Source organism: Armigeres subalbatus, chromosome 2 (genome assembly GCF_024139115.2).
Source record: "Armigeres subalbatus isolate Guangzhou_Male chromosome 2, GZ_Asu_2, whole genome shotgun sequence".
NCBI classification, from domain to species: Eukaryota; Metazoa; Arthropoda; class Insecta; order Diptera; family Culicidae; genus Armigeres; species Armigeres subalbatus.
Window position 1 is genome coordinate 43,023,045 of NC_085140.1, and position 26,100 is coordinate 43,049,144.

At 38.4% G+C, this 26,100-nt stretch overlaps 1 protein-coding gene across 7 annotated transcripts in view; it reads right to left on the bottom strand.

Annotated features, from left to right (window-relative positions):
- The window catches only part of LOC134218493 (kazrin), a 410,880-nt gene that overhangs the window by 274,409 nt on the left and 110,371 nt on the right, over positions 1-26,100 (bottom strand). For all 7 annotated transcript variants that reach the window (XM_062697575.1, XM_062697576.1, XM_062697573.1 and 4 more), the window contains one exon: positions 21,080-22,324. The gene's annotated coding sequence lies outside the window, so the exon portion shown is untranslated. The remainder of the gene's footprint in view (positions 1-21,079; positions 22,325-26,100) is intronic.

Sequence of the window (26,100 nt, forward strand, 5' to 3'; positions counted from 1 at the left end):
ATAAGTGCCCGAAACATGAGTGACATTTTTACGCGATTTTTACGTACAAATTTGTATTTTGGCCATAACTTCCGATCCCATAGTTCAATCTGGCCAATTTCAAATAGGAAACAATGGGACAGGATTCTGCGTCGAATGCAACTTGTTGCGAGCAAATCGGTTGAGGATAAGTGCCCGATAAATGAGTGACATTTTTTACGCGATTTTTTCGTATGGATTTGTATTTTGGCCATAACTTTCGATCCCATAGTTCGATCTGGCCAATTTCAAATAGGAAACAATGGGACAGGATTCTGCGTCGAATGCAAATTGTTGCGAGCAAATCGGTTGAGGATAAGTGCCCGAAACATGAGTGACATTTTTACGCGATTTTTACGTACAAATTTGTATTTTGGCCATAACTTCCGATCCCATAGTTCAATCTGGCCAATTTCAAATAGGAAACAATGGGACAGGATTCTGCATCGAATGCAAATTGTTGCAAGCAAATCGATTGAGGATAAGTGCCCGAAAAATGAGTGACATTTTTTACGCGATTTTTTCGTATGAATTTGTATTTTGGCCATAACTTTCGATCCCATTGTTCAATCTGGCCAATTTCAAATAGGAAACAATGGGACAGGATTCTGCGTCGAATGCAATTTGTTGCGAGCAAATCGGTTGAGGATAAGTGCCCGAAAAATGAGTGACATTTTTTACGCGATTTTTTCGTATGAATTTGTATTTTGACCATAACTTCTGATTCCATAGTCCGATCTGACCAATTTTAAATAGGAAATAATGGGACAGGAATCTGCGTCGAATTCAACTTGTTGCGAGCAAATCGGTTGAGGATAAGTGCCCGATAAATGAGTGACATTTTTTACGCGATTTTTTCGTATGGATTTGTATTTTGGCCATAACTTTCGATCCCATAGTTCGATCTGGCCAATTTCAAACAGGAAACAATGGGACAGGATTCTGCGTCGAATGCAACTTGTTGCGAGCAAATCGGTTGAGGATAAGTGCCCGAAACATGAGTGACATTTTTACGCGATTTTTACGTACAAATTTGTATTTTGGCCATAACTTCCAATCCCATAGTTCGACCTGGCCAATTTTCAATAGGAAACAATGGGAAAGGATTCTGCGTGGAATGCAATTTGTTGCGAGCAAATCGGTTGAGGATAAGTGCCCGAAAAATGAGTGACATTTTTTACGCGATTTTTACGTACAAATTTGTATTTTGGCCATAACTTCCGATCCCATAGTTCAATCTGGCCAATTTCAAATAGGAAACAATGGGACAGGATTCTGCGTCGAATGCAAATTGTTGCAAGTAAATCGAATGAGGATAAGTGCCCGAAAAATGAGTGACATTTTTTACGCGATTTTTTCGTATGAATTTGTATTTTGGCCATAACTTTCGATCCCATAGTTCAATCTGGCCAATTTCAAATAGGAAACAATGGGACAGGATTCTGCGTCGAATGCAATTTTATACGAGCAAATCGGTTGAGGATAAGTGCCCGATAAATGAGTGACATTTTTTTCGCGATTTTTTCGTATGGATTTGTATTTTGGCCATAACTTTCGATCCCATAGTTCGATCTGGCCAATTTCAAATAGGAAACAATGGGACAGGATTCTGCGTCGAATGCAATTTGTTGCGAGCAAATCGGTTGAGGATAAGTGCCCGAAAAATGAGTGACATTTTTTGAGTAGTTTTGCGCACACACACACACACACACACACACACACACACACACACACACACACACACACACACACACACACACACACACACACACACACACACACACACACACACACAGAGACATCACCTCGATTCGTCGAACTGAGTCGATTGGTATATAACACTATGGGTCTCCGGGCCTTCTATAAAAAGTTTGTTTTTGGAGCGATCATATAGCCTTTACCGTATACTTAGTATACGAGAAAGGCAAAAATATTTCACAACTGAAATATAGTGAAGATTCATTTAGTGTAAGACAAAAGTTTGCATTAGTGTGATTAGAAGTTTCTCCTCTCTACATGAGTGAGTGAGCTTCCAAGGTGCTTTCGAAGATTGGGCGTTTTTAAGGTTCTTTAAATTAGAGTAGTTGAAGTCCAGCCTTCATAAAAAAAATCCTTTGTTACCACATTTTCCGTCTTCAATGTCTGTACACACTTTCAGAATCACGTCATACAGAATTAGCATTAGGTTTTTAATTGAAAGCTTTTTTTGCTTTCCGTTCCCACATGAGGGAGTATCTTGTGCATGCCACAAGTTTTCGAGTTATGCGGATACGAACACAGACCGACACAGATTTAATTTTTATTACATAGAAGATAGAAGATATGCCAAAAACCAGTTTACGATTTTAAAAGTTGAAAAACCGTTACATTTGTTTTATCCGGTGTATAGATAAGCTAAAATAAAGCAATATTAAACACCAAACGATTATTTCATCCCATATGATCACACTATATTGGACAAAAATGAATATTGAAGGCACTCTCCGGATACGAGCCACAATTAGCTATGAAAATCAGTAAAAGGAAGGGCGATTACATTAGGAAACCATGTTGGAAATTATTCAGAATGCAGAAATATTTTTCTTCAACTTTCAACAAAGCCCAAACTTTTATGTTCGCAATATCTACTATTCCATCGTGATGGTCGTACATTTTTTTCTGCCATATGGATATCCCCCAATTCAACCATCGAAGCCTGAACATATCTTAAAGCTCCGAAATGTAGCAGGTCATAAAAATGCGAATTTAGTTTTCCTTTTTCCCGTTCAATCGTACCGTGGAAAGCAGCTGGCGAAAATGCCAGAACTTATTTTTTTGTGTTGTCACTTCTGCGAGGAAAATTTACAACCTCACCCCGGAGTCGTCCAGAATCTCGGAGGGGGAATGGGTTTCCGTTATGATTCTTCATTCTTGGCATGGAGCACAAAGTACGCTACGCCGGCTCACGTTCCATTGCAAGGGGGTGTTGAATAGATCCCAGCCCTACAATTTTATGTTCGAGGAAGCACACGAAACAATGAGCATGAAATAAAACTTCTGCACGCGTCCAACTCTCACCCTACAGACCAGAGACCAAAGCGATTTCGGTTGCGTTTAATGTTTTATGTTATTGCTTTATGAATCATTTCCCCAGGATTGTTTCTCTTTGAATGAGTATTGCTCTTTCCACTGGGTTTCTTATTATGCACGTGCTGTACATTTTTTACTTGTTTAAAAATTCTATTTTTTTGTAATATCAAATCACAATTATTATCGATGGATTTATTATATCAGAACAGCGTTTTGATAGTCTTTAAATCTGATCAAATTAAACGTCAAGAACAACATACTTTCAAACTGTCTGTCTTAATCTTCGTTGCCTAGGATCTGTTCCACTTGCCTGAAAAAAAACGAGACACTCAATATAAGTTCTTGGAAACCTGCATAATGCAATTTTTCATTTCATTACGATGACGTTACTTGACATTGTAGACAAAGTGCTTAAGCGAGAGAAGTAGTTCCATCTCATCGTATCACGCTAAGGGAAAACTGCAGCAGCATCTGCCCTTCCTCGCATAGGCAAACGGCGAACAAGTAGCAAAGTTTATTTCCGGTTCTTTTCTCTTAGCCACCGTCTTCGAAGGGAGTTAAAACTTGACAGCAAAACAAAGTAAAGTCGTAGGATTTATTTCTCTTGCACAGACTTGTAGTGTCACTGTAAATAGATACAGCACTTCACAAGCATGTGGAGCGAGATGACATACATAAATAAAGTCTTTTAATAGGGTTTTCTCGTATTGAGTTGTAGCCCTGGAATTCGGTGATCCTGCTGTTGACTATTTCATAATACCGATTCTAAAAATTTAAACATCTTAAATAAACAAAATTCAATACCATGAAGAAATTTTCATCAAGAATTCTTGTCACGCAACAATAACGGAGAGCATGGAATTATCGTTTGATCTCTTGAGCACGAGAAAGTCCAGTTTCTCCCTCATTTTCCGTTACTGGCACCAGCTTGGCTAAGTAATAAAGTGGCGCATCTTTTATGATATAGTGAGCCTTCACAAAGCGTTTAGTATAACTGAATTTCGTGACGAAGAGGGTAACAAACTAATCAAGTGTTTTATATCCTTTATTAGTTCATATAATAATTCACTGAAAACTCTTACGAGATAATACTATCGACAGATATAGGAATTCCGCCCAATGATTTTCGTATCACGCTGTACGCGTACGGTGACAAGATGACATACATATTTGCTTTCCACCGTTGTATCTATTTGACAGCTTGTTTTGAAACTGATTCTACCGCTTTCCAAAACAATATTTTTCATAAAAATGTATAGAAATCATAAACTGTTACTATAGTTTTTATGAGTATTACACAATATTTACCCATATTTTTTAAATAAATTGTGAATTCGCGTCAGCAGTTCATTCATCGATATGAAAGCGTCAAAGTTTTCCAATTCTTCGAATAGGTATTTTAGCAGAAATATGCGAGTTCTTGCAAATATTCTGCAGAGCAATTATGTCTGCAGACGTTAATCGCTTTATTCTATGGTTTGGAGTGATTTCAGTGCAAACGGCACTGATCGCTTAATTCATTTGGACATTTGTAAGGATAAAGCCAGCCCCGTTCAAATGGGTCATAGATACAATTTTGAATTTGTCCAAAACAACGGTACAAAACATTCTTCCCATTTAAAAAGTAGATGCTGGCTAATAGCAAATCAAAGATCCCGCATCCTTTCCCATCCCTAGACCTCATTCCAATTAAAACCCATGGAATCCTTGCACAAAATGTTCGAAATCACACGATACAGAACTCAAACCATTGAATATCATGCAAAAGTGACGGTAGATCTTCCCAGTAATAACCCAAGAACTGGCAAAATCAATAGGAAGACATCTTCAGAGCGTAATTGTAGCAAATAATGGGCTTACGAATAATTATTTTGCCAATGTTGTGAAAAATATCATCCGGAATTGCAGAAAAACCGATTTTTACTCAGTCAGCTTGCAAATGTTTGTTTTTATTTCATATGTCAAACGGCGTATTTGACATTTCAAACAATAATACTTGTGACAGATATATGATGCGAAAATCACTGTACAGGATAAAATCATATATCTGTCACCCAGAATCACGTTGGTATTACCCAAGCAATGATGATTCTACGCTGATACGTACCCTGCTCTGCGCCCGTTGTATACAACGTTACAGGTACAGCGCAAAGCAAATTTGAATGCAAGCAATGCTAGTAACGCATACAATGGCGCCATCTGGTTGCGGTCACTACCCATCACTGACGTTAAAACATAATGAGAAAAATGAGTTTTTTCTTGTTGGAATATGAAAACGACAATGAACATGTTCGTAGGCGATATATTTGTATATTCCATTTTAGTTCAAATTACTTATTTTACAAATTTATATGCCACATCATATCACTGAATTTACTAAATGATTTGTTCAGTAGGCATATATTTATAAAAATATTGTAACTGTTTGTCCTGGTTATACTTGGAGACCTTAAATAATTTTCTTTTGCTATTACCATTTTTTTTAATTCTGAGTTTTAGACAAGTCTGGAACGCTGATCTTTTTTCTTAGTTTCTTGTAAATATTTCTTATAAAAAGGAAAGGTCAACATATTTTCTATTTATATTTGAACTAATTATTTCCTAACAATTAAATTAATATTTCATCGCCTACAATAAGTAATACTTAACAGCACGGATATCTCCATCAATCCTTTTACTAATTTTAATATTACAGTCCTGGATTCACTGATTCAGCCTGCTAGATCCGAATTGCCCGGAGAATGTCCCGCATTACCACATGATAAATCTGTAAATTCTGGATGAGCTATGGAAATCGTAAGAAATTGGATTAAAAAAAAATGGTCCACATCCAAAAAACCAGGAGAGAAAAGAAATCTTGGACACTATAGAGGGTCTACTGAACTTGGAGAATGGAGGTTTAAATAATTTTGAGAATCTAGGTCATTTCCGTATATGTACTGAAAAATCAACGAAAATTGAAATAATTTGTCAAACTCTGAATAACGCAGGAATCTAAGGAAAAAGGAAAGAATGTGGGAATATTAAGAATTTGTATGATTCACAGAGTTAAACGTGTCTGAAGATATTTTGTAAAGTTAAGATCATGACAATGATCCAATCGAATCTCTAGAATCTAAGAAAATGGGATATCAGAAAATGTGAGAAATCCTTTTGGAGTATCCTTAAATTAGCAAAGATCTACAAAGTTAGGAAAACGCCTTCAAAATCCGAAGAATGAAAAAATCACAGTGATTGTTCAGACTGAATACTTACATTTTTTTTTAAATCACGATAATAAAGAATATAATAATAAATACTTACATATTTTGTAAGACAACGGACAATGCCAGAAAATTTTGCATATCGAAGAGTTTCCACGATTGGAGGGGGAACAGTTTTAATAGGGATTTTGTTTGGGCGTAAATAGGGATTTTACGTTTTTTTTTTTCAATGCCAATAATCAAAAAAGCTGTACATATTGTAATATAATAATTTTGATAACGACAAATTTACTTTTTAGCAATTTTACAGATAGTAGTGTTTCTTTACATCAATCGAAAATTCACCAAGTGTGTTTTGAACAACAATAAAAATGTTTAAAATAATCAGCAAAAGGCCGGATTTTAATAAAGTATGAGACGGCTTTGGCAGGTTTTGTTCTATTATTATCAGGGTGGTTTTTGTCGACCAAATTTTATGAAATTTGGCCAGAATATTCTTTGATATGCAAAGAATGTTTAGGCCAAATTTGAGCATTGTCAGTCATAAAAACCCCCTGCCAATAATAGAACAAAACCTGCCAAAGCCGTCATTCCCCCTATTTACATTTTAATAATATATTTACAGGTCATGTAAAAATGGAAAATAATTTTTTATTATTTTGTAAGAAAAATCTATATGTAACGCAAATAATACTATAGTAACGCAGCGAATGGTAAGAAAATATGTGTGTCATCCTGCTGCTGTACGCGTACAACATGGTACGTGTATCACTGTACAGAAATCATATGTCTGTCGATAGTATAAGTTATGTTCTATTTCGTACAATACAACGGTCGAAGGGCAGGGTACGGAAATCATCGTGCTATCGTGATACCAGCGTGACTCTGGGTGACAGACATATGATTTTATGCTGTACAGTGATATTGGTATCATATACACTACCCGCCAAAAGTATGGAAGCGCAAAAATAAGTATTGCAACACCTACTTTGAATATTGCAACACCCCCCAAAAAGTTTAGCATCACTCCAGAACTAGCATATTCGTGATCATGTATTATCGGATCTTTTCCATTTTGAATGATGGAACCTTCGACAAAATGGTTCACAACGATAACGATGAAGAAGGACAATTAAGATCCCTGGGGTGCATAGGCCACCGTGTCGACATACGAATGATCCGGATTCAGAAAAACGTGCGAGGTCACCATTTTCTTAATCCATTAATTCCAGCAAGATGCCAGGTTTTATCATCTTTCGTAATCGCAAAATGACAAAAAAAAAACAATGCTAAGTTACGCTTGCTTGATCCATGGTGGCCGACCGCTGGTCCTCCGGGAGTTCCGGAACATCCGGTGAAGTGGTCAATGTTTGTAATTCGTCCCAAAAAGCTGCGACTTTTTCTAATCCGTTTGTAGTAGCAATATCAATGCAAGCACCACTTATTGACCCCTGGTGGCCACCTATTGGTCCTCCGGGAGTTCCGGAACATCCGGTGAAGTGGTCAATGTTTGTATTTCGTCCCAAAAAGCTGCGACTTTTCTAATCCGTTTGTAGTAGCAATGTCAGTGCAAAATCAATGCAAGCACCACTCATTGACCCCTGGTGGCCACCTATTGGTCCTCCGGGAGTTCCGGAACATCCGGTGAAGTGGTCAATGTTTGTAATTCGTCCCAAAAAGCTGCGACTTTTTCTAATCCGTTTGTAGTAGCAATGTCAGAGATTCAATGCAAGCACCATTGACCACTGGTGGCCTCTTAGTGGTCTTCCGGGAGCTCCGGAACATCCGGAAAAGTTGCCAATTTTTTAATCTTGTCCCAAAAAGCTGCGACTTTTTTTTTAACCCGTTTGTTGTGGCGATGTAAGAGCAAAATAATTGCAAGGACTGTTCGTTGGTTATACAAGTCTAGAAGTTCGTTCTAGACAACGAGACCTTTTTGCCTTTCTCGTACAACAAAGTTTTACCGAAAGGCTATCATTTCATTCCAAAATCGAACTTTTTATAGAAATGTCGGAGACCCATGATGTTATATACCAATCGACTCAGCTCGTCTGTCAGTCCGTGTGTATGTGTGTGTGTGCACACGAAAACCGAAAAACATTAGCCACTTTTTCATATAGTAATTCTTAATCGATTTTCTCGCAACAAGTTGCGTTTGACTAGGGACAAACTCTAGTTGATAACTATTGAATATAATCAAGATCGATCATTGCGTTCAACAGTTATGAAGAAAATGGTGTGTTGAACCATATACGGTTGGTTAATTGATTCGCCTCAAAGTGTTTGCAAGAGCCGTGATGTAGGCAATTATTTATGATGTGTATCACACTAAGGCGAAACCAAACGATTGAATCGAGAAAGGCATCGTCACTGCTAGGTGGATTAATCTGGGTTTTTAATAAATGACATGTGGTAGAAAGTTGAGAGCAAAATCATTGCCAAGACCACTAGTTGATCCCGGGTGGCCAGTAAGTGATCATCCGCATATTGCGAAATATTCGAACAAGTGGCCAAATCTAGAAATCAAACCTAAAATGTTGCGACTTAGTCATAGCAATGTAAGAGCACAATCAATATCGTTAATACTTGTAAATCCTGAGTAATAGTTTTAGTTTTTGTTTTAGTCTTAAATGACTAGCGAATATACTCCGATATACTCAAAGAAATAGTCATTGCTAGCAACACGTTCCAAAAAGCTGTTCTCTAATTGTGATTATGGGTGGTAACATTCTGACCCTACAATGTGTAGTTGCTGCTACGCGATTGACCAGAATTTTAAATCAGTACAGAGACTTCAGTAAAGAAGAGTGGAAAATGGAAGCTAACTGTAATTCAAATTTATGCTAAAACAAATCAGAAATATCAAGGGTGCCAGGTAGGTTCATTCCACATAGACATTCATTCAACACATAGAAATTATGTTATAAAATGTCCTGTTATACAAAACAGAAATAGACCAACCATACTTCAGGATTGTTCGTGATGTCAGTTCTCGTACGTCAACCGTCAGATTATCCTCACAATGTCACGACAATCTAATCAGGTAAGAAAATTATTTAGAGCTTTTTAGTGGAATGAACTTAAGGTTTTCCTGCCGTACTGAATTGACGCCGTTGAGTTGTTTCGTTTTTTGACTACAGAAGGAAGAGTGAATGAAAAAATGTGAAGAAATAATCCAAAAGTGAGTTTGAAATACTCAACCGTAGGTTCTTTTTTTCCACCGTGTATTATAAAAGGACATTCGATCATCCAAGTAATATAATCATAAGCAAATCAGCTCTTCCAGAGGACAACTTTGTGCTCCGATGTGTACCCAATCGATTCAAATAACAGGTTACTGTAAGAAAGCATTTTGAAAAGTATCTACGAGGAAATTTTGAAATTATTCACATTCCTGGGTCTGAAGAAGTCCCAGAGTCCCTGAAGGGTCCCAGAAGGATATTTGGTTGCCACCCAGGATCAATACGATTGTCGAAACCAGATACAAAACATTCAATAGACATAAGATAAACACGTAGCCCTCGGGATGATCTGGAACTCCTGGAAGACCACTGGGTGGCCACTCGTTGTCAATGAGTGGGGATTGCATAGATTTTGCTCTGACATTACTATAACAAACGGTTTAGAAAAAATCGCAGCTTTCTGGGACGAATTACCAAAATTGACCACTTTATCGGATGTTTCGGAACACCCGGAGAACTACTGGGTGGCCAACCGGGGTCAATGAGTAGTACTTGCATTGATGTTGCTCTGACATTGCTACAATCAACGGTTTAGAAAAAATTGCAGCTTTCTGGGACGAATCATCAAAATTGACCACTTCACGGGATGTTCTGGAACTCCTGGAAGACCACTGGGTGGCCATTCGTTGTCAATGAGTACTACTTGAATTGATGTTGCTCTGACATTGCTACAACAAACGTATTAGAAAAAATCGCAGCTTTCTGGAACGAATTACTAAAATTGACCAGCGCACGGCATGTTCCGGAACTCCCAGAGGCCCACTGAGTGGCCACACAGGGCCAATGAGTGGTGCTTTCATTGAATTTGTTGTCACAATACGATTACGAAAGATAATGTAAATAACGCAGTTCTCTGGGATGAATCACATTTTAGAATGGTAAATTCAACAGATGTTCCGGAATCCGGACTAGCCGGATGTTCACCCGGCGATCATCGCAGCCCAGGGAACTAAATTGTCCTCACTATCAACGTACTTGTTGTCGTGAACAATTTTGTAGACGGTTCCATCATTCAAAATGGAAAAGATCCGATAATACATGATCACGAATATGTTAGTTCTAGAGTGATGCTAAACTTTTTGGGGTGTTGCAAAATTCGAAGCGGGTGTTGCAATACTTATTTTTGCGCTTCCATACTTTTGGCGGGTAGTGTATGTGTCACAAGTATTAGTCTCATTGAACCACATTATAATGTAAAAGACCTTCGTCATCTAATTAATTCGGTGGAAATGCGGCAATGTGACGTATGCATTAGAAGAAATGACTGATTTTAGTGATTTACTAAGTTTTGAAAACTCATATGTAAATATGTAATTGTAATTGTATTTTTTATTGGGAACGACAACTTTCTAGTTTTCTTCACTGTACATTAAGTCAAGGAATTCTATTTATATATGGATAATACATTGGAGTTAAACAAAAATTTACAAAATTCGTGAAGTGCATATACTACTCCTCTCAAAGCTTGAATGCGTATGGTCTATCTTCTCCTTTAATGGGCTAAACACAATTGGTACGTTTGCGTGCGTTTTGACAGTTTTTCCATGGGAAAACTGTCAAAACGCACGCAAACGTATCAATTGTGTTTGGCCCATAACACCTAATGGTAATCCGTTCCAGCATGATGATCCGAATACTAAAACATTTTTCTAGGTGGATGCTGTGTGTCGAGGTATGTTAAATCCTCTTGTACTTTGCAGCTGTGATCGTTGTAGGTGTTGCAATCTGTAGCCTGGGAGTGTTTCGTCAAAGGCCTACTTCATGAAACAACAAATGCGATACCTGTAGTTGAATGGAAGATCGTGTCCAAGAATAGTAGCCCGTACATCAGCGGTTGAATCTCGACGACAAAGGTTGTGGACGAAACGAATCGTCAATTTGAAGCAGCAATGGAGTTGTTCTCGGAGTGCAGCTGACATACCAGGATAGTACACCACATCACAGTAAGTGAAGAATGGTGCCACAACGGCTTGCACTAGTTTACGTCGAGTCGGAAGAGAGAGTACTACCGTAAAGCGTCGGAATGTCCTCAGAGTGCCATATGCTTTTTCCACCTGCGTCCAACTCCGTCCGTACGAAAACCATTTTTTTTTGTTAAATGTCTTGGCTGTGCATATGTTTCACAGCACATGTTTCGAAATGGACAAATTGAAATGAAATTTGCGAAAAAGAATCCAATTAAGCATCCGAAAGATATTCAATTTGACAAAAAGAGCTAACCGCGGTGGAGGTCTGTACTCGGATTCTGATGGCTTTTCCGCAAACATGACCTTCAAGTGGTCTTGTTGTGTAGTGGTTATCCCGCCTATCTAGAGAGTAGGTTGAGGGTTCGAGTCCCTCCAAGACACGTGGATTCTTTTTCGCAAATTTCAAATCAATTTGTCCATTTCGAAATATGTGCTTGTATTCAGGTTACAGTCCAACTGCAGTCCTAGATTGGTTACACTGTTACAATTACAACAACTCTGCCCGTCTTGCTAAGAACGATCGCTTGCGTCTTCTTTGAGTTAGGGAATAAACAGTTTATCTTTGACCAACCGACCACTGCTGTAAGATCTGCGTTGATGCTTCGTACAATATTGTTCACTTCTGATATAGGTCCAGACATATATTTGAAGGTCATCGGTATACAGGTGCCAAGTGCATTTGATAATTCTCTGCAGGCTGTTGATGTACATGCTAAAGAGCAACGCACTTAGGCATGAACCTTGTGGTGTAGCATCTGGAACTTCGCGTTCAGCAGACATTGCAGTTCCACGGCGGACGGTCTGGGAGCGTCCACTAAGGAAGGATGAAATCAAGTGTAGACCAACATTTGAAAAGGGCGTAATAGCCAAAATTTATTCCTCCTGAATCTTCGTCCACATCTAGAGCTATATATGTAGACGAAGAATCAGAAGGAATAAATTTTGGCTGTTACGCCTTTTTCAAATGTTGGTCTATTTAGTAAGAATACGTGTTATTCGTTTTAACGTTTATTGCGGAATACATGATCATGTCAGTGTCAGTGTCAGTCCTAATACTTATGTCAAGGCCTACTTATTGGAAGTATCTTAGTAACTAGTAGACAATAATAAATATTAAGTATAATTACTACAAATCGGTCATCCCGACTCGTCGATGTCCTCATCGACGTCATAGTTTGTTATTAAATTAGAAATCGATAACCACTTTCGCATGTTATTTGGTGAACAAATAGAGCTGAATGGTAATTGTGATATTTGGAATCCATCAATGTCTGTAATAAGATAACGATCATTTGGCATTTTTTTCTTTTTAGTATAAGGACCATTGAATTTTGTTGAAAGTTTATTGTCAGCGTTAGTTTTAAGCATTATAAAGTCACCTTCCTTATAATCCTGAACTGATTTGCGCTTTTTATCTACCATTTCTTTATTGTATGCCTGAAGTTTGTCTATGTGATGTTTTGCTTTCTGTCGAATTTCAATGAGATTATGATTTTGTGATGAAGCTTGATTATTTTTTACAAATGTTTCTATATTATTATTGTTTCCAATACATAAATTGTTATGATTGTATACCAAATAACAACATACTTGGGAAATTTTTTATTGCTCTGCTGTAAGTATTATTATAAATATATTCAATGTTTGGTAATAAACAATCCCATTTGAGACCAGTATCATTAATCAACTTAGCCAACATTGGAGTAAGGGTTCTGTTTATTCTTTCAGCTTGACCGTTTGCCTCTGGTGTGTACGATGCTGTTTTAATATTTTCTATAAAGTGATCTGAACAAAATGTTTTGAAATTATTAGAAGTGGAACAACTGCTTTTTTTTTTATATAATTCTGTTCGGTTTGCTATAATAATATTCATATATGAAGTTAAACTTTGTATCACTTCTGCTGTATTTGTTGAACGACAAGGATATAACTTTACAAATTTCGTAAATGCATCAACTATTACTAAAGTATACTTGAAATTTTTCGAAGATCGCAACTGAATTGGACCCTAATGATCTATATGAATTGTTTGAAATGGAGTATGACCTTTATCTATTGATTTGAGAAAACCTTCTTTCATTGTGACCGATGGACTAAAAAATATGCAACTCAAACAATTACTCACATATTTTTTTACTATTTTTCTCATACTAGAAAACCAGTAAATTTTTTTGATTTCAGTCATAGTTTTTTCAATTCCAATATGACCAAGCTTGTCATGACAAATTCGAATTATATTATCATTGTTTTTGGGACAACTAATAATAACTTATTGTCATCTTTTCTAAATAGTATTCCATTTTTTAACTCAAAATTTGGAAAAGTGTTTGTTTCTAAATGTAATTTGATTTTTCTGACTTTTGCATCTTGTTCTTGTGCAAAAATTACATTTCTTTCGATGTCTTCAGTATCTAGCAAACATACATCTGACGATGACTTATTATTTGGATATATTTTCCTGATATCTTTATCTAAATTACTCATGGATAGTCTGCTTAAAGCATCTACATGCTGCATCCTAGATCCATCTCTATATTTCAAACTGTAGTTGTAGTTCTCCAGAAACAAAGCCCATCGGCTTATCTTAGGGTTAATCTCTTTCTTAGACAAAGTTTGTGCCAAGGCACTGCAATCTGTGAATATTTTGAATTTAATTCCAGACAAATAAACATGAAATCGTTTTATAGAATTTATAACAGCGACTGTCTCTAATTCAAAGCTATGTAACTTGTTCTCATATTCATCTGTTTTCTTGTTAAAGAAGCTTATTGGATGAAAATAACCATTTTTCTGTTTCTGCATCAAAATTGCGCCGAAGCCAAAAGAGCTTGCGTCGCAATGTAATTGTGTTTCGGCATTTGGATCGTAAATTGCCAAAACAGGAGCTGAGAGTAATTTGTTTTCAATTCTTCTAAAGCATTTATTTCAGATTCACTAAAAATAAATCCAACATTTTTCTTTAATAAATCATACAACGGCCTAGCGATAGATGCAAAATTCTTAATCATCTTTAGAATTCTTTGGAATCGGACACTTGAAATGGATTCAATGTGTGATTTGTTTGGTTTCCTTCCGAATTCGTTTATCGTATAACCTAAATAATCAATTTCAGTGAAACAAAATTTACATTTATTCAAATTTAACTCTAATAAATTTTTACTCAAAATTTCAAAAACTTCTGTCAAAATTTCAAAATGTTCTTCCATGGTTTCAGATGCAATCAAAATGTCATCAATATAAACAACTAATTTTCCTTCGTCAATGAGCTTTTTGAAAATTTTATTAATAAATCTTTGCAATACAGAAGGTGCATTACACACACCAAAGGGAACTCGTAAGTATTCATATTGTCCCATGGGAGTAACAAAAGAAGTGTATTTAGTACAATCAGAAGCAACTTTAATTTGATGGAAACCTGATATCAAATCTAAAATAGAATACACCGATTTGCCTTTCAATTTATCAAAAATATCTTCCATTCAGTTCGTTTTCCAGTAGCTGATGATTAACGCAATTAAAGGCCAGCGTAAAGTCGACAAGGACCATGACTGTACAGCGGTTGTTATCGAAACTGTTATAAATTTCATGTACTACCTTGGTAAGTGGTCATGCTGAAGCCCTTTCGGTATCCAGATTGATAGTAGTGCGGGATTAGCATAATTGAGGTATTCGGTAATTTGATCCAACAAGATTTTCTCCAACTTCTTGGAAACGGCAGACAAAACGCTGATCGGACGGAAGTCTTTTGGTTGGGAACTATTGGAGGTTTTGGGTATAGACGTGACTATGGTTTTTTTTTCATATAGCTGGGAAGGTTTAGAATCGATGATGCTATTAAAGAGGTGTGTCAGAAATGGAAGGATAAAAGTACATAAAATAACAGTTTTATGAAGGATACCGGGATAGTATCCGAACCGGTCGCATTCGTCTGAATTTCAATATTGTACGTGTTATGTGGAAGATTTTTTATTTGGAAAATGTATTGGAGGTAACCACTTTCCTTCGATGCGACTCGAACCCACGACACTCATTACGCTAGACTGGTGCTTTTAACCAACTAAGCTACGAAGGACTACTAAGCTTTAACCAACTAAGCTACGCCTCCGTTGGCCTCCGCAACTTAGCGGCTACTGAATGAGCCGAGATTCCCAAGTTGGACGCATAGTCGAAGCACTCACAGTCAATTTCTCGAAACCAACGCTTCAACATGTGTGTTTAGATGGTGATGGCACAAAGAAAACATATGAAAAATAAAGCAAATAAAATTTTCGCAGTTTTTAAAGTGAGCGAAAAATGGATATCAATCCACAAATTTTTTTTGATACGCGTCTACTAGGCGCAAATTTTCGTGAGTGAGAATCCTGTAGATTGAGTGATCTCTACGAATCCTGCTCCCGAGGTACTCTAGCTTCGTCAGATTTGGACATAGGATCTTCTCCAACTAATTCGTGTTCATAGCTAAGAATCAGCTGTTCGTCAAGGCCATTGCGAAGGAAAGAAGCTTATTAGGGTTCATTAGCAAATTCCATAAAGCCAAAGTTGACTAGGGTAAAAGACCCAATAGTGGAGGAACTAAGCACGTTCCACCACTGTTTCTTCGCTTACACCACATCTATATTTCATGTCGCTTACCTTAAGTACTTATTCAACAGCTCATCAATAATATTTTTAACGAAAAGTATTCCAAACGCTGCAGAAACCATTATTGTTACCTAAAAAGATACCTCCAATTATTGGTGCAGTGATCCATTAGTTGCGGTATTTTTTAATTTGTGTTCCTATAGTTACGAATCCCATTGTTTTCTTATGGGACTCGCAACTATTGGAACACTATCGCAACTATTGGTGCAAAGCCGAGAAAAAGATATGGTAATTTAGTGATACTTTACCGATTTGGAGGGATTTTCTTATCTGTTTTCTTTTATTTCGAGTAATGACAAGTCAACGAATTGATAGACAATATGGGTTGCTGCGTTAAATACGTAGATTTTGTTAAAATAACACTACCGCAACTATAGGAACACCCACGACTATCGGATCTTTTGCCCTACACTGAATTCTATTTTTACACAAAGTTTTTACATAATTTTATTTTACACGATTATTTTTACACGATTTACTTGAAATTGCATGATTTATATTTGCACGATTTTCACGAAATTACACGATTTTCACAAAGTTACGCGATTTCCAAAAAGTATTTTTTTGTGCCTTATCAGATTGTATAAAAAGGAGGTACAAACTATAGAATACGTTGATGAGATTCGGCTGATGTATATGAGATTCCAATCGCAAAATAATCCACCATCGTTGCCTAAAATGGTACCTCCAATTATTGGTGCAGTGTTCGAATAGTTGCGGTATTTTTTTATTTGTGTTCCTATAGTTGCGAATCCCATTGTTTTCATACGGGACTCGCAACTATAGGAACACTACCGCAACTATTGGTGCAAAGCAGAGAAAAAAATAAGGTATTTTAATGAAACTTCACCGTTTTTGATGCAATTCTCAATCTGTTTGCTTCTATTTCGTGTAATGACAGGTCAATTAGTTGATAGACTGTATGGATTGCTGCGATTGTTATGTGGATTGTGTAAAAACACCACTACCGCAACTATAGGAACACCCACGACTATCGGAACTTTTACCCTAATACCAGGCAAATATGGATCAAAATGAATTGCTCGTAATAGCGCTGGAAGTGTGGTGATTTTTTCGTCGACACTAGTTGTGGTCTTCTCTTTCTCAGTTCATTTATCCGGAATTGGATCAATTTGATGAGATTGTTTCAATATGTTTTTATATAAATCCAAAACTAAATACGCGCTGGATTTAAAAATCCGGAAATTTGCTTATGGATCCATTATCCAATTGATAATGATAGCATAAACAGGCGAGGCTTATTGCAAGTGGAAGTGACCTCGGACTGGACGTGAGTTACCAGGCAGTCTGAAATGGGTCACTGGAGCTGCAGTAGAGCTAACACCTTCTAACTCCCGGGCTAAAGCTGAGTTTATTAAAGACAGCTTTCTTCCATAATACCACTGCCGGACAGTGGGGGTTAGATTGAAGACACACACAAAGTATAGAATACGTTCATGACATATGTTCATGGTCATCATCACACCACTCGATACGGAAGCAACGCACAACTGTCATTTTGATTATTTCACGCATGCTGCGACGCAGCAAGGCTAAATCAACAAAAATTCCAGTTGTGCGCCGCCTCCGTATCGAGTGGTGTGCCCCCGGAAACGCAAACACTTTGAAACTGAGATTCCGTGAGGAGTATCCTTAAGCTGGTTACGAAGTCCGTAATAAGCCCTATTTGCAGCTGCACGTCACTAATGTTCCGAGATACACAAATTCTTCTACGAATTTTTCACCATCCAGCACCATTTCACTACCACCACCACTAATGAACCCACGTTGATTGCCAGCGACCATGTACTTCGTTTTGCTGGTATTGATCGTGAGTCCAATACTCGCTGTCTCCCTCTTAAAAGGCGCAAAAGCCTCTTCCACGCCACGATCAATCCCGATAATATCGATATCGTCCGCAATTTCCAGGAGCATATCGGGACTGATTTGCGATTTGGGCGTAACTTATTTTGTAAACAAACATTGGAAGACGAATTCCAGCTACACTGCCGTAATCTGGAAAAGTGACGTAACAGCCATTTTACAACATGCATGTTTTTCATTTTTTTGTTAAAGATCTCGATCAGTAGTACTCGTTAACACCATTTTTGGAAAATGACGTATACGTCACTTTTTCAGATTACGGCAGTACAGCAAGCATTTCCTGAGAAAACCACGATATGTATCCGACAGAATAAGCTTTCCTCTAGCAGGTAAGGGAATTAATTTTGGAGAAAAACGCTTGCATTCTATAGAATCTACAAAACAATGTTTTTTTTACAAAATAAGTTACGCCCAAATCGCAAATTGATCCCGATATGCGATATTGTGCTTTGCACACCAGCTCTCCTAATCGCTCCTTCGAGCGCTATAGATAGATTCGAGAGTGCATCACCCTCCTTCAATCCATCTAAGGTAACAAATGATGCCGATATTTCATCCACAACCCAACCAGATCTATTGGATACCTGGATACCTGGTTGGCTACAGCGTCGATACACCTATGCCTGGCGTATTGTAGAGCTCCATAATCGTCGGTCTTGAGCAACGTTCCTTCAGTTTCCCCGAACGTTCAGGGTCCCCAGGTCCGATTCCACCGCGTGCAGCCAGCGTTTTCGTGGCCTTCCACGAAGTCGCCGGCCCCTAACTGGTTCTTTGTTATTTCTGTTAAAATTAAACTGTCTATTGACCAGTTTCAAATATGGCACATACCCTTTGTACATAGAATAATTTGCGTTCATGTCATGTGGGGCTGGCCATCCAAAAATTTCCTGAAGTCAAGACTTAAGGTCTACACGCGTAACCAGAGATCTATTGAACAGTTTCAAATATGGAACATGCCCTTTGTAGTACACAGACTAGAATGTGTTCATGACATGTGGGTATGGTCATCCAAGAATTTCCTGAAGTCAGCCCTACACGCTTTATCATAGATCTATTGGCCAGTTTTAAAAGTGGAACATGCCCTTTGCAGTACATTGAATCAATTGCGTTCGTGACATACAGTGGGGGTCTTATAATTAGCACAAATAGTCTATTTTCATACAAACAAATCAACTTTGCGGAGCTGCATCTTTGTCGTTTTCCAATGGATCATTTGGACGATTTCAGAACAACTGACGATAATAACTTGAATTTTAATATGCCTATGTGCTCATTAATGAAAAATGCTTGGTTTAAGAATGAAGGGCCATATGAAAATTGGTCATATAATTAGCACAGAATGATCTTTGGTTTCGCGTGTAGAACCTAAGTCCTTACTTCAGGGATTTCTCGGAGAACATCTGTTGTGAACATATTCTATTTTATAATCCACAAAGGGCATGTACCATATTCAAAACAGTCCGAATGATCTTTGCTAAGGTGTGTAGATCCCAAAGCCGTACTTTAGAGATTTCCTGGATGACTAAGAACAAGTGTTGTGAACACATTCTATTGATTGTTTCACAAAGGGCATGTACAATATTCAAAACGGTTCGAATGATTTTTAGTAAGGTGTGTAGACCCTAAGGCCGTACTTCAGGGATTTCTTGGAAGACTAAGAACATCTGTTGTGAACACATTCTATTCTTTGTTCCACTAAGGGCATTTATCATATTACAAACATTCTGCATGGTATTTGATTATGCAAGTAGACCAAGACCAAGTAGTAGCCGTTGTACGTTGGATAAACGTACAACTCGTGCTGAAAAAATCATCTTTTTGCAACCTTTAATTCTTTAACAGTTTCCACTTTTACGTGATATATCTTACATTGAGTTTGTAATGTCGACACAGCTTAAGAACATTGACGAAACAATGACTTAGGTAAACAAAGTGATTTGACGAACGCATACCCTACATCCAGAACAAACAAAGTTAATTAATTTTCATTCTGCATGAATAAAAGTTATAAAATAGAACACTAATACGCAACAATTTTTCATATTTTCAATGTGGTTACATAAAGCTAACAAATTAAATAACTTATAATTGGTATACTAATATACTAAGTGACCTTTCAAACCAGATCAGCTGCTTCCAAGGCAAAAAAAGAATACATTGCATTTTAAACATTTAAAACTAGAAAAACGTTGTACTAGAATTTTTGAAATTATCATTTTAGCCTTTGATCATCGACTAGTTTGCATTCAATTACATTTTGCATTAGTGTCGAGTCGATTCCAAATCCGAACCTCACTTCACCCCATCCTTATCCTACCCCATGGCGTTCAAGTGGTCTACAAGGACTCTTCTGCCATTACCCTCTCTATTATCGGCTTTGGATTGACTTGCGCTCTCATTGCCCCACCAAACGCTACAAAATGAAAATATACATAACTAATGTTGGTATAATTTTATTATCTAATTATGACACACGTTGTTTTAAATAACAACCATTGATAGAATTGAGTTATAGTTTTGTTATGCATTGCTGATCGGGGAAATACCTAAGCATATGCACAGTAGACTGGCCCAGGAAACAAAAAGTTGGCTAATTCCACGGGGCACCCCCCAGGATTGTGTCTTTGGGTGAGAAAATCAATCTCTGAAAATTTCAGCTCAATCGCTTGTTGCATAAGCTGGCGCATTTGATTTGAAGTTTTATGGGGATTTCAGCCAAAATGTATAGGAAAATACACCTCCGTCACTCATTCGATCTGGAAATTGGTTCTGATTGCTCGATTGACCTCAGAATTGCAAAAACGGCAGTTGGTATGCTACAGAACAATTTCACAGAACATTGTATGATGATTAAATGAACTTTTATATAGGTTTCGGCTGATGCGATTCGATCAAAAAACCCAAAAATACACAAATCAGCTCCTAATAAACCAGCCGAAAATTATATAAAAGTTCATTTAATCATTAAATAAAAATGTCTTACTTATCAAGGTACTGTTAAGTTGTAAGCCTACGAGTTAAAAAACTTTTTTCCTATTGCTTTGATTGAACTTACCTTGGCCCGAAAAGGAAGAAGAAGTAGAAAAAGCGCAAGTTGGTTTCAAGACGGATAAAACCTCACCAGAGCTTTCTTGTGCACTCCGAACCAACCGTTTTGCCCAACTGGATCTAATCCTTTTTGCTCAGTAATCTTTTTGCTTGACTGGGGCAGTTACTCGATCCGGTAAATCTTCTTGTCACGACAATCTTCTACTCCATATTTCGTTTACTTCGTTTTTGCACTTAAAAGCAAAGTACGCAAAGCAAGTCGAATATTTTTTGCCACAGTTTTTCGCTCCCCCCTTTGCCTGAAGGTTACTTGCACTTAGCACTTTTGCTTCGTCGTTTGAGCTTCTTCTAGGATAATTTTCTCACATCTTTGCACTTTTGTAAAAGCACAACCCCGACTTCTAAGGCCAGTATGTAAGAGTGTGATGTCAACTTTTAGCTGATTATGAGCTCTTCACTATTTTCAGCCACTTGCCTTTTTGCTGCTACGAGCCCCAGTGGAAGATAATATTTCACATTTCCCAATCCACTTTTTTCCTTCGTGCGCAAAACTATGCTCAGGATTTAAGATTTTCTCTTTCTTCGTCTTCGGTTAGATCCGTTACTTTTCACCGGCAGAAAGAATCACGTACACACCTAAGCTCACGGTTGCCTCCCACTCACTAGCACGTGCCTTCCCGCTAGCGTCGTTAGTTTTTCTTCAACGACCACAGAATATAATTTTTCGCACTTGACTGGAATCCCGCCTCAGCGCATTGGCCCTGGGTCAACCACAGGAACACACCAACAGATATACGAATAGGTATTTCACAAACTGAAGGACTGCACTTTTGCAGCTGCACTATCACGCTATCCTCGGCGCCCCGAACACTTGTGCACCCAGGATCGATTTCCACTCTAACCCCACGAAAACTTGAAAATTTGCTTCTTCTTGGGCGAAAGGTTGTACCGCACCGACAGCCGACACCGCGCGCGCCGTATTTCACTCAATTATTTCCGTTTGTTCGCCGGGTTAGATGCACTGTGGGTGGCTCCGACGGTGATAAGAAATTCGTTTTATGGCTATAATTCCGTACCACGCGATGCACGCTCAGCTGAAAACACCAACCGGAAGCTCGGCGAATATCGTTCCTATCTTTGGTGTGGCATGCGGCTAGCTGAGCAACAGGAGGATCATGGCTGGGTCCCGCTGCCTTTAGCACACTGCACTACTGGTTGGAATGGATTGGGTAGTGGGATGGTGTAATGCCGCCTGCAAGTATAAGAACATATAAAATGACATTATGGAAAAGTTGGGCTTTAAGATTATGACTGCTTTTATGGTTGGTAGCTACCCAGAAGAAGTTTTCTAATAAATGGATAGTGATATTAATTTTCAGTTTGAATTAGGTTTAACATTTTCATGTACGAATTTATAGCTATAATACATTTCTTGGATACTGAAACAAAATGCGTCGTTCATGTTCGTATCTTATATAGGTAGGGAAAATGAAGGATTTGGTGGGTTTTTCTATTATTGAATAAGGTTTTATTCATTCAGTGCCGATAGTTCGAACGAGCCAGACGTGTGTGCTGTGTCTCATCGCGATCGCTGTCGGCGAGAGAAGTAGCTGCTTTTGGCGACGCCAGTGAATCAGGCTATTGTTATTGCTGCTACAGCAGCAGCCGCAGATAAGTGGCAAAGATTGTGTTATTGTTCTCATTCCCATCAGTTTAGGTTTAATTCTGTAGGCCGGTTCGAAAATTGGTGGCGGCGGCAGCGGCGTGAATAGGCGTGGAGATTTTTTACTTTCTTAATTTTACTGTACTTAGGATTTGTCTCATTTGGAGAATTAAACTGAGATAAAACTTAAAAGAGACATTTTAATAAATATCGAATAACCCTGCTCGCAGAGTAAGATTACTTTTGACAGATATCGAATCATTTTGCATCGATTGGAATTGCTGGGTAGCACCAGCCATTCTTATGAGCGGGTTATTTGCTAATTTTCGAACTGTCACTTTTAAGTTTAATTCTCCAAATGACAGGGGAAGAGAAGGCTAATATGCCTACCCACCATTCATTCAATATGGCGTACAATGTTTTTGTTTTAATTTCGTTTGATTCATGATAAAAAAAACTTCGAAAGTATCGACGAGCTATTTTTTGATACAAACACAAAAGGCTCGATGCACATCAACCAATTGCAAGTTTTCGCCAGGAGTAGTTGATTACCGATAATTGACACTAACTGCGTACGAACCAATCACCCAAAATAAGCGCTGAATTCGGGTATACTACCCAGAGGCTGGGTACTAAAAACGATGTTGGGTAGAGTGCCATTGTACCGCGGATGACAGGCGTTTCACCCTCCTGCAAAATGAGACAGACCTTAAGACATCAAGGGAGGATTATTTGACTATTGTCAGAAAAATCTGATGAACTTCTCCCTAAAATTCTAAAATAGCTTCTTCAAAATATTCATCTGAAATTATTTTTCAAATTTTCCATGGCAACATCTTTGAAGATTTGAGAATTCCACTTTGGAATTTACTAGGAAAATTAAGTCACCTTCAGGAGAATGTTCGGAAAATCTACGGAAAATTTCTATTGAGTATTTCGGAATTTACGAACGGCAAACTGTTTGAAATGTTCATAGGAAATTCATTGGAATTTGTTTCAAATTTTCTATGAAAAATTCTTCGGAATAATAACCAAAACTGTTCAGAACTTCTACGTGTTTTTTATTTCTACGAAAAACTGTTCGGTATTTCATCGAAAAGGTTCGGAATTTTGAAGAAATTTCAAAGAATTTTGACTGAGAATTCTTTGTATTGCTCATGAGAAATTCTTCGGAGATTCAATGGAAAATGATTGAAAAAGAGGGCCATTTGACCGAAATTCATTTGGCGGAAAGCCATTCGGGCGAACAATACATTAAGTCGAAAATCATCAAGCGGAATTGTATCTGACCGAAATGAACTGGCTGCCCGTCGAACGGCCCGCGAGCCGGATACTTCATGTAATAAAAAACATTTCACAATCGGCCCGGCCCGATGAGCTCCTTTTATATTATTTATAATATTTGTTATTAATTACCGTAGGTTACGAAATTTCATCCGAAACGACATTATGGGATCAAGCATTCTACGAAAAACGATCCTGCATTACGACGAAACAAAAAAAAAAAAATTACAGATCTTCAAAGGCAAGGCATTCATTTAATTTGAGCTTCCATTATTGATTCAAATTATTGGATTTTGCAAATCTGTTAAATATGCTGGTGCTCATTCGCTGATTTTCCTAAACACAGTAAGAAGTTTCCAAGATCCTTCTTCATTATCTAACGAAAACTGGGAACCGTGCTTGCGAAATTCGATCACCCATTGCGAAATCAATATGCGTCGAGAATTGGAAAATTGCCAACAATTCTAGGATTTTTTCTTCAAATGGGCTTAATTGTTTTTAACCTTAACATTTACTAATACCCTCTATTGTGACCCTTCCGGTGTAGTGATCAGATCCCAAAATAAGACGTACAAGACACTTCCGTTTGTTCAAAACACTCCTTTTCATTCAATAACCACTTTATTACATATTCTAACTTTATCAAAGAACTACGGACTATTATTATTTATTTATTCAGACTAAGGCCGAAGTGGCCTGTGCGGTATATAAGAGTCTTCTCCATTCGGCTCGGTCCATGGCTACACGTAGCCAACCACGCAGTCTACGGAGGGTCCGCAAGTCATCGATCCACCTTGCCCGCTGCGCACCTCGCCTTCTTATGCCCGTCGGATCGTTGTCGAGAACCATTTTCACCGGGTTTCTTTCCGACATTCTGGCTACGTGCCCGGCCCACCGCAGTCTTCCGATTTTTGCAGTGTGAACGATGGATGGTTCTCCCAGCAGCTCATGCAACTCGTGGTTCATTTGCCTCCTCCACATACCGTTCGCCATCTTTATTTATTTATCATCAGACTAAGGCCGGAGTGGCCTGTGCTGCACATAAAAGACTTCTCCATTCAGCTCGGTCCATGGCTGCACTTCGCCAACCACGCAGTCTGCGGAGGGTCCGCAAGTCGTCCTCCACCTGATCGATCCACCTTGCCCGCTGTGCACCTCGCCTTCTTGTTCCCGTCGGATCGTTGTCGAGAACCATTTTCACCGATTACTGTCCAACATTCTACCGTTCGCCATCTGCACCCCACTATATATGGTATGCGGCACTTTCCGTTCGAAAACTCCAAGTGCGCGTTGGTCCTCCACGAGCATCATCCAGGTCTCGTGTCCGTAGAGGACTACCGGTCTTATTAGCGTTTTGTAGATTATCAGTTTGGTACGGCGACGAGCTGTATTCGATCGGAGCGTCTTGTGGAGTCCAAAGTACGTACGATTTCCAGCCACTTTGCGTTTCCCAATTTCTCTGTTGGTATCATTTTCGGCAGTCACCAGTGAGCCCAAGTACACAAATTCTTCTACCACCTCGATTCTTCTCTTGAACCTCTTCCTATCAAATACTTCGTCTCCGACGTCTTGATGACTAGTCCGATCCGCTTAGCTTCCCTCTTCAGTCTGATGTAGGCTTCCTCCATCTTCTCAAAGTTACGTGCCATAATATCTCTGTCATCGGCGAAGCCAAATAGCTGGACGGACTTATTGAAAATTGTACCACTGGGACACACGACACCTTCCATCCACTCCTGCGGCAGAACCTCATCCTCCCAAATCTTGGTAGTGACCCAGTGCAGCGCTCTAGCCAGTGCTTCACCACCGTGTTTAAATAGCTCTCCTGGTAGTTGGTCAACCCCAGAGGCTTTGTTGTTCTTCAGCCAGCCAATCTTCTGAATTTCCTTGAGATCCAGAGCCGGTAGAATTATGTCCTGCGCGCGTTCTCCCAGGTCCAACACCATACCGCCATCTTCGTCTGCCACATCGCCATTCAGGTGTTCTTCGTAGTGCTGCCACTACCTTTGGATCACCTCACGCTCGTTCGTAAGAAGGTTCCCGTTTATGTCTTTACACATATCAGGCTGTGGCACGTGGCC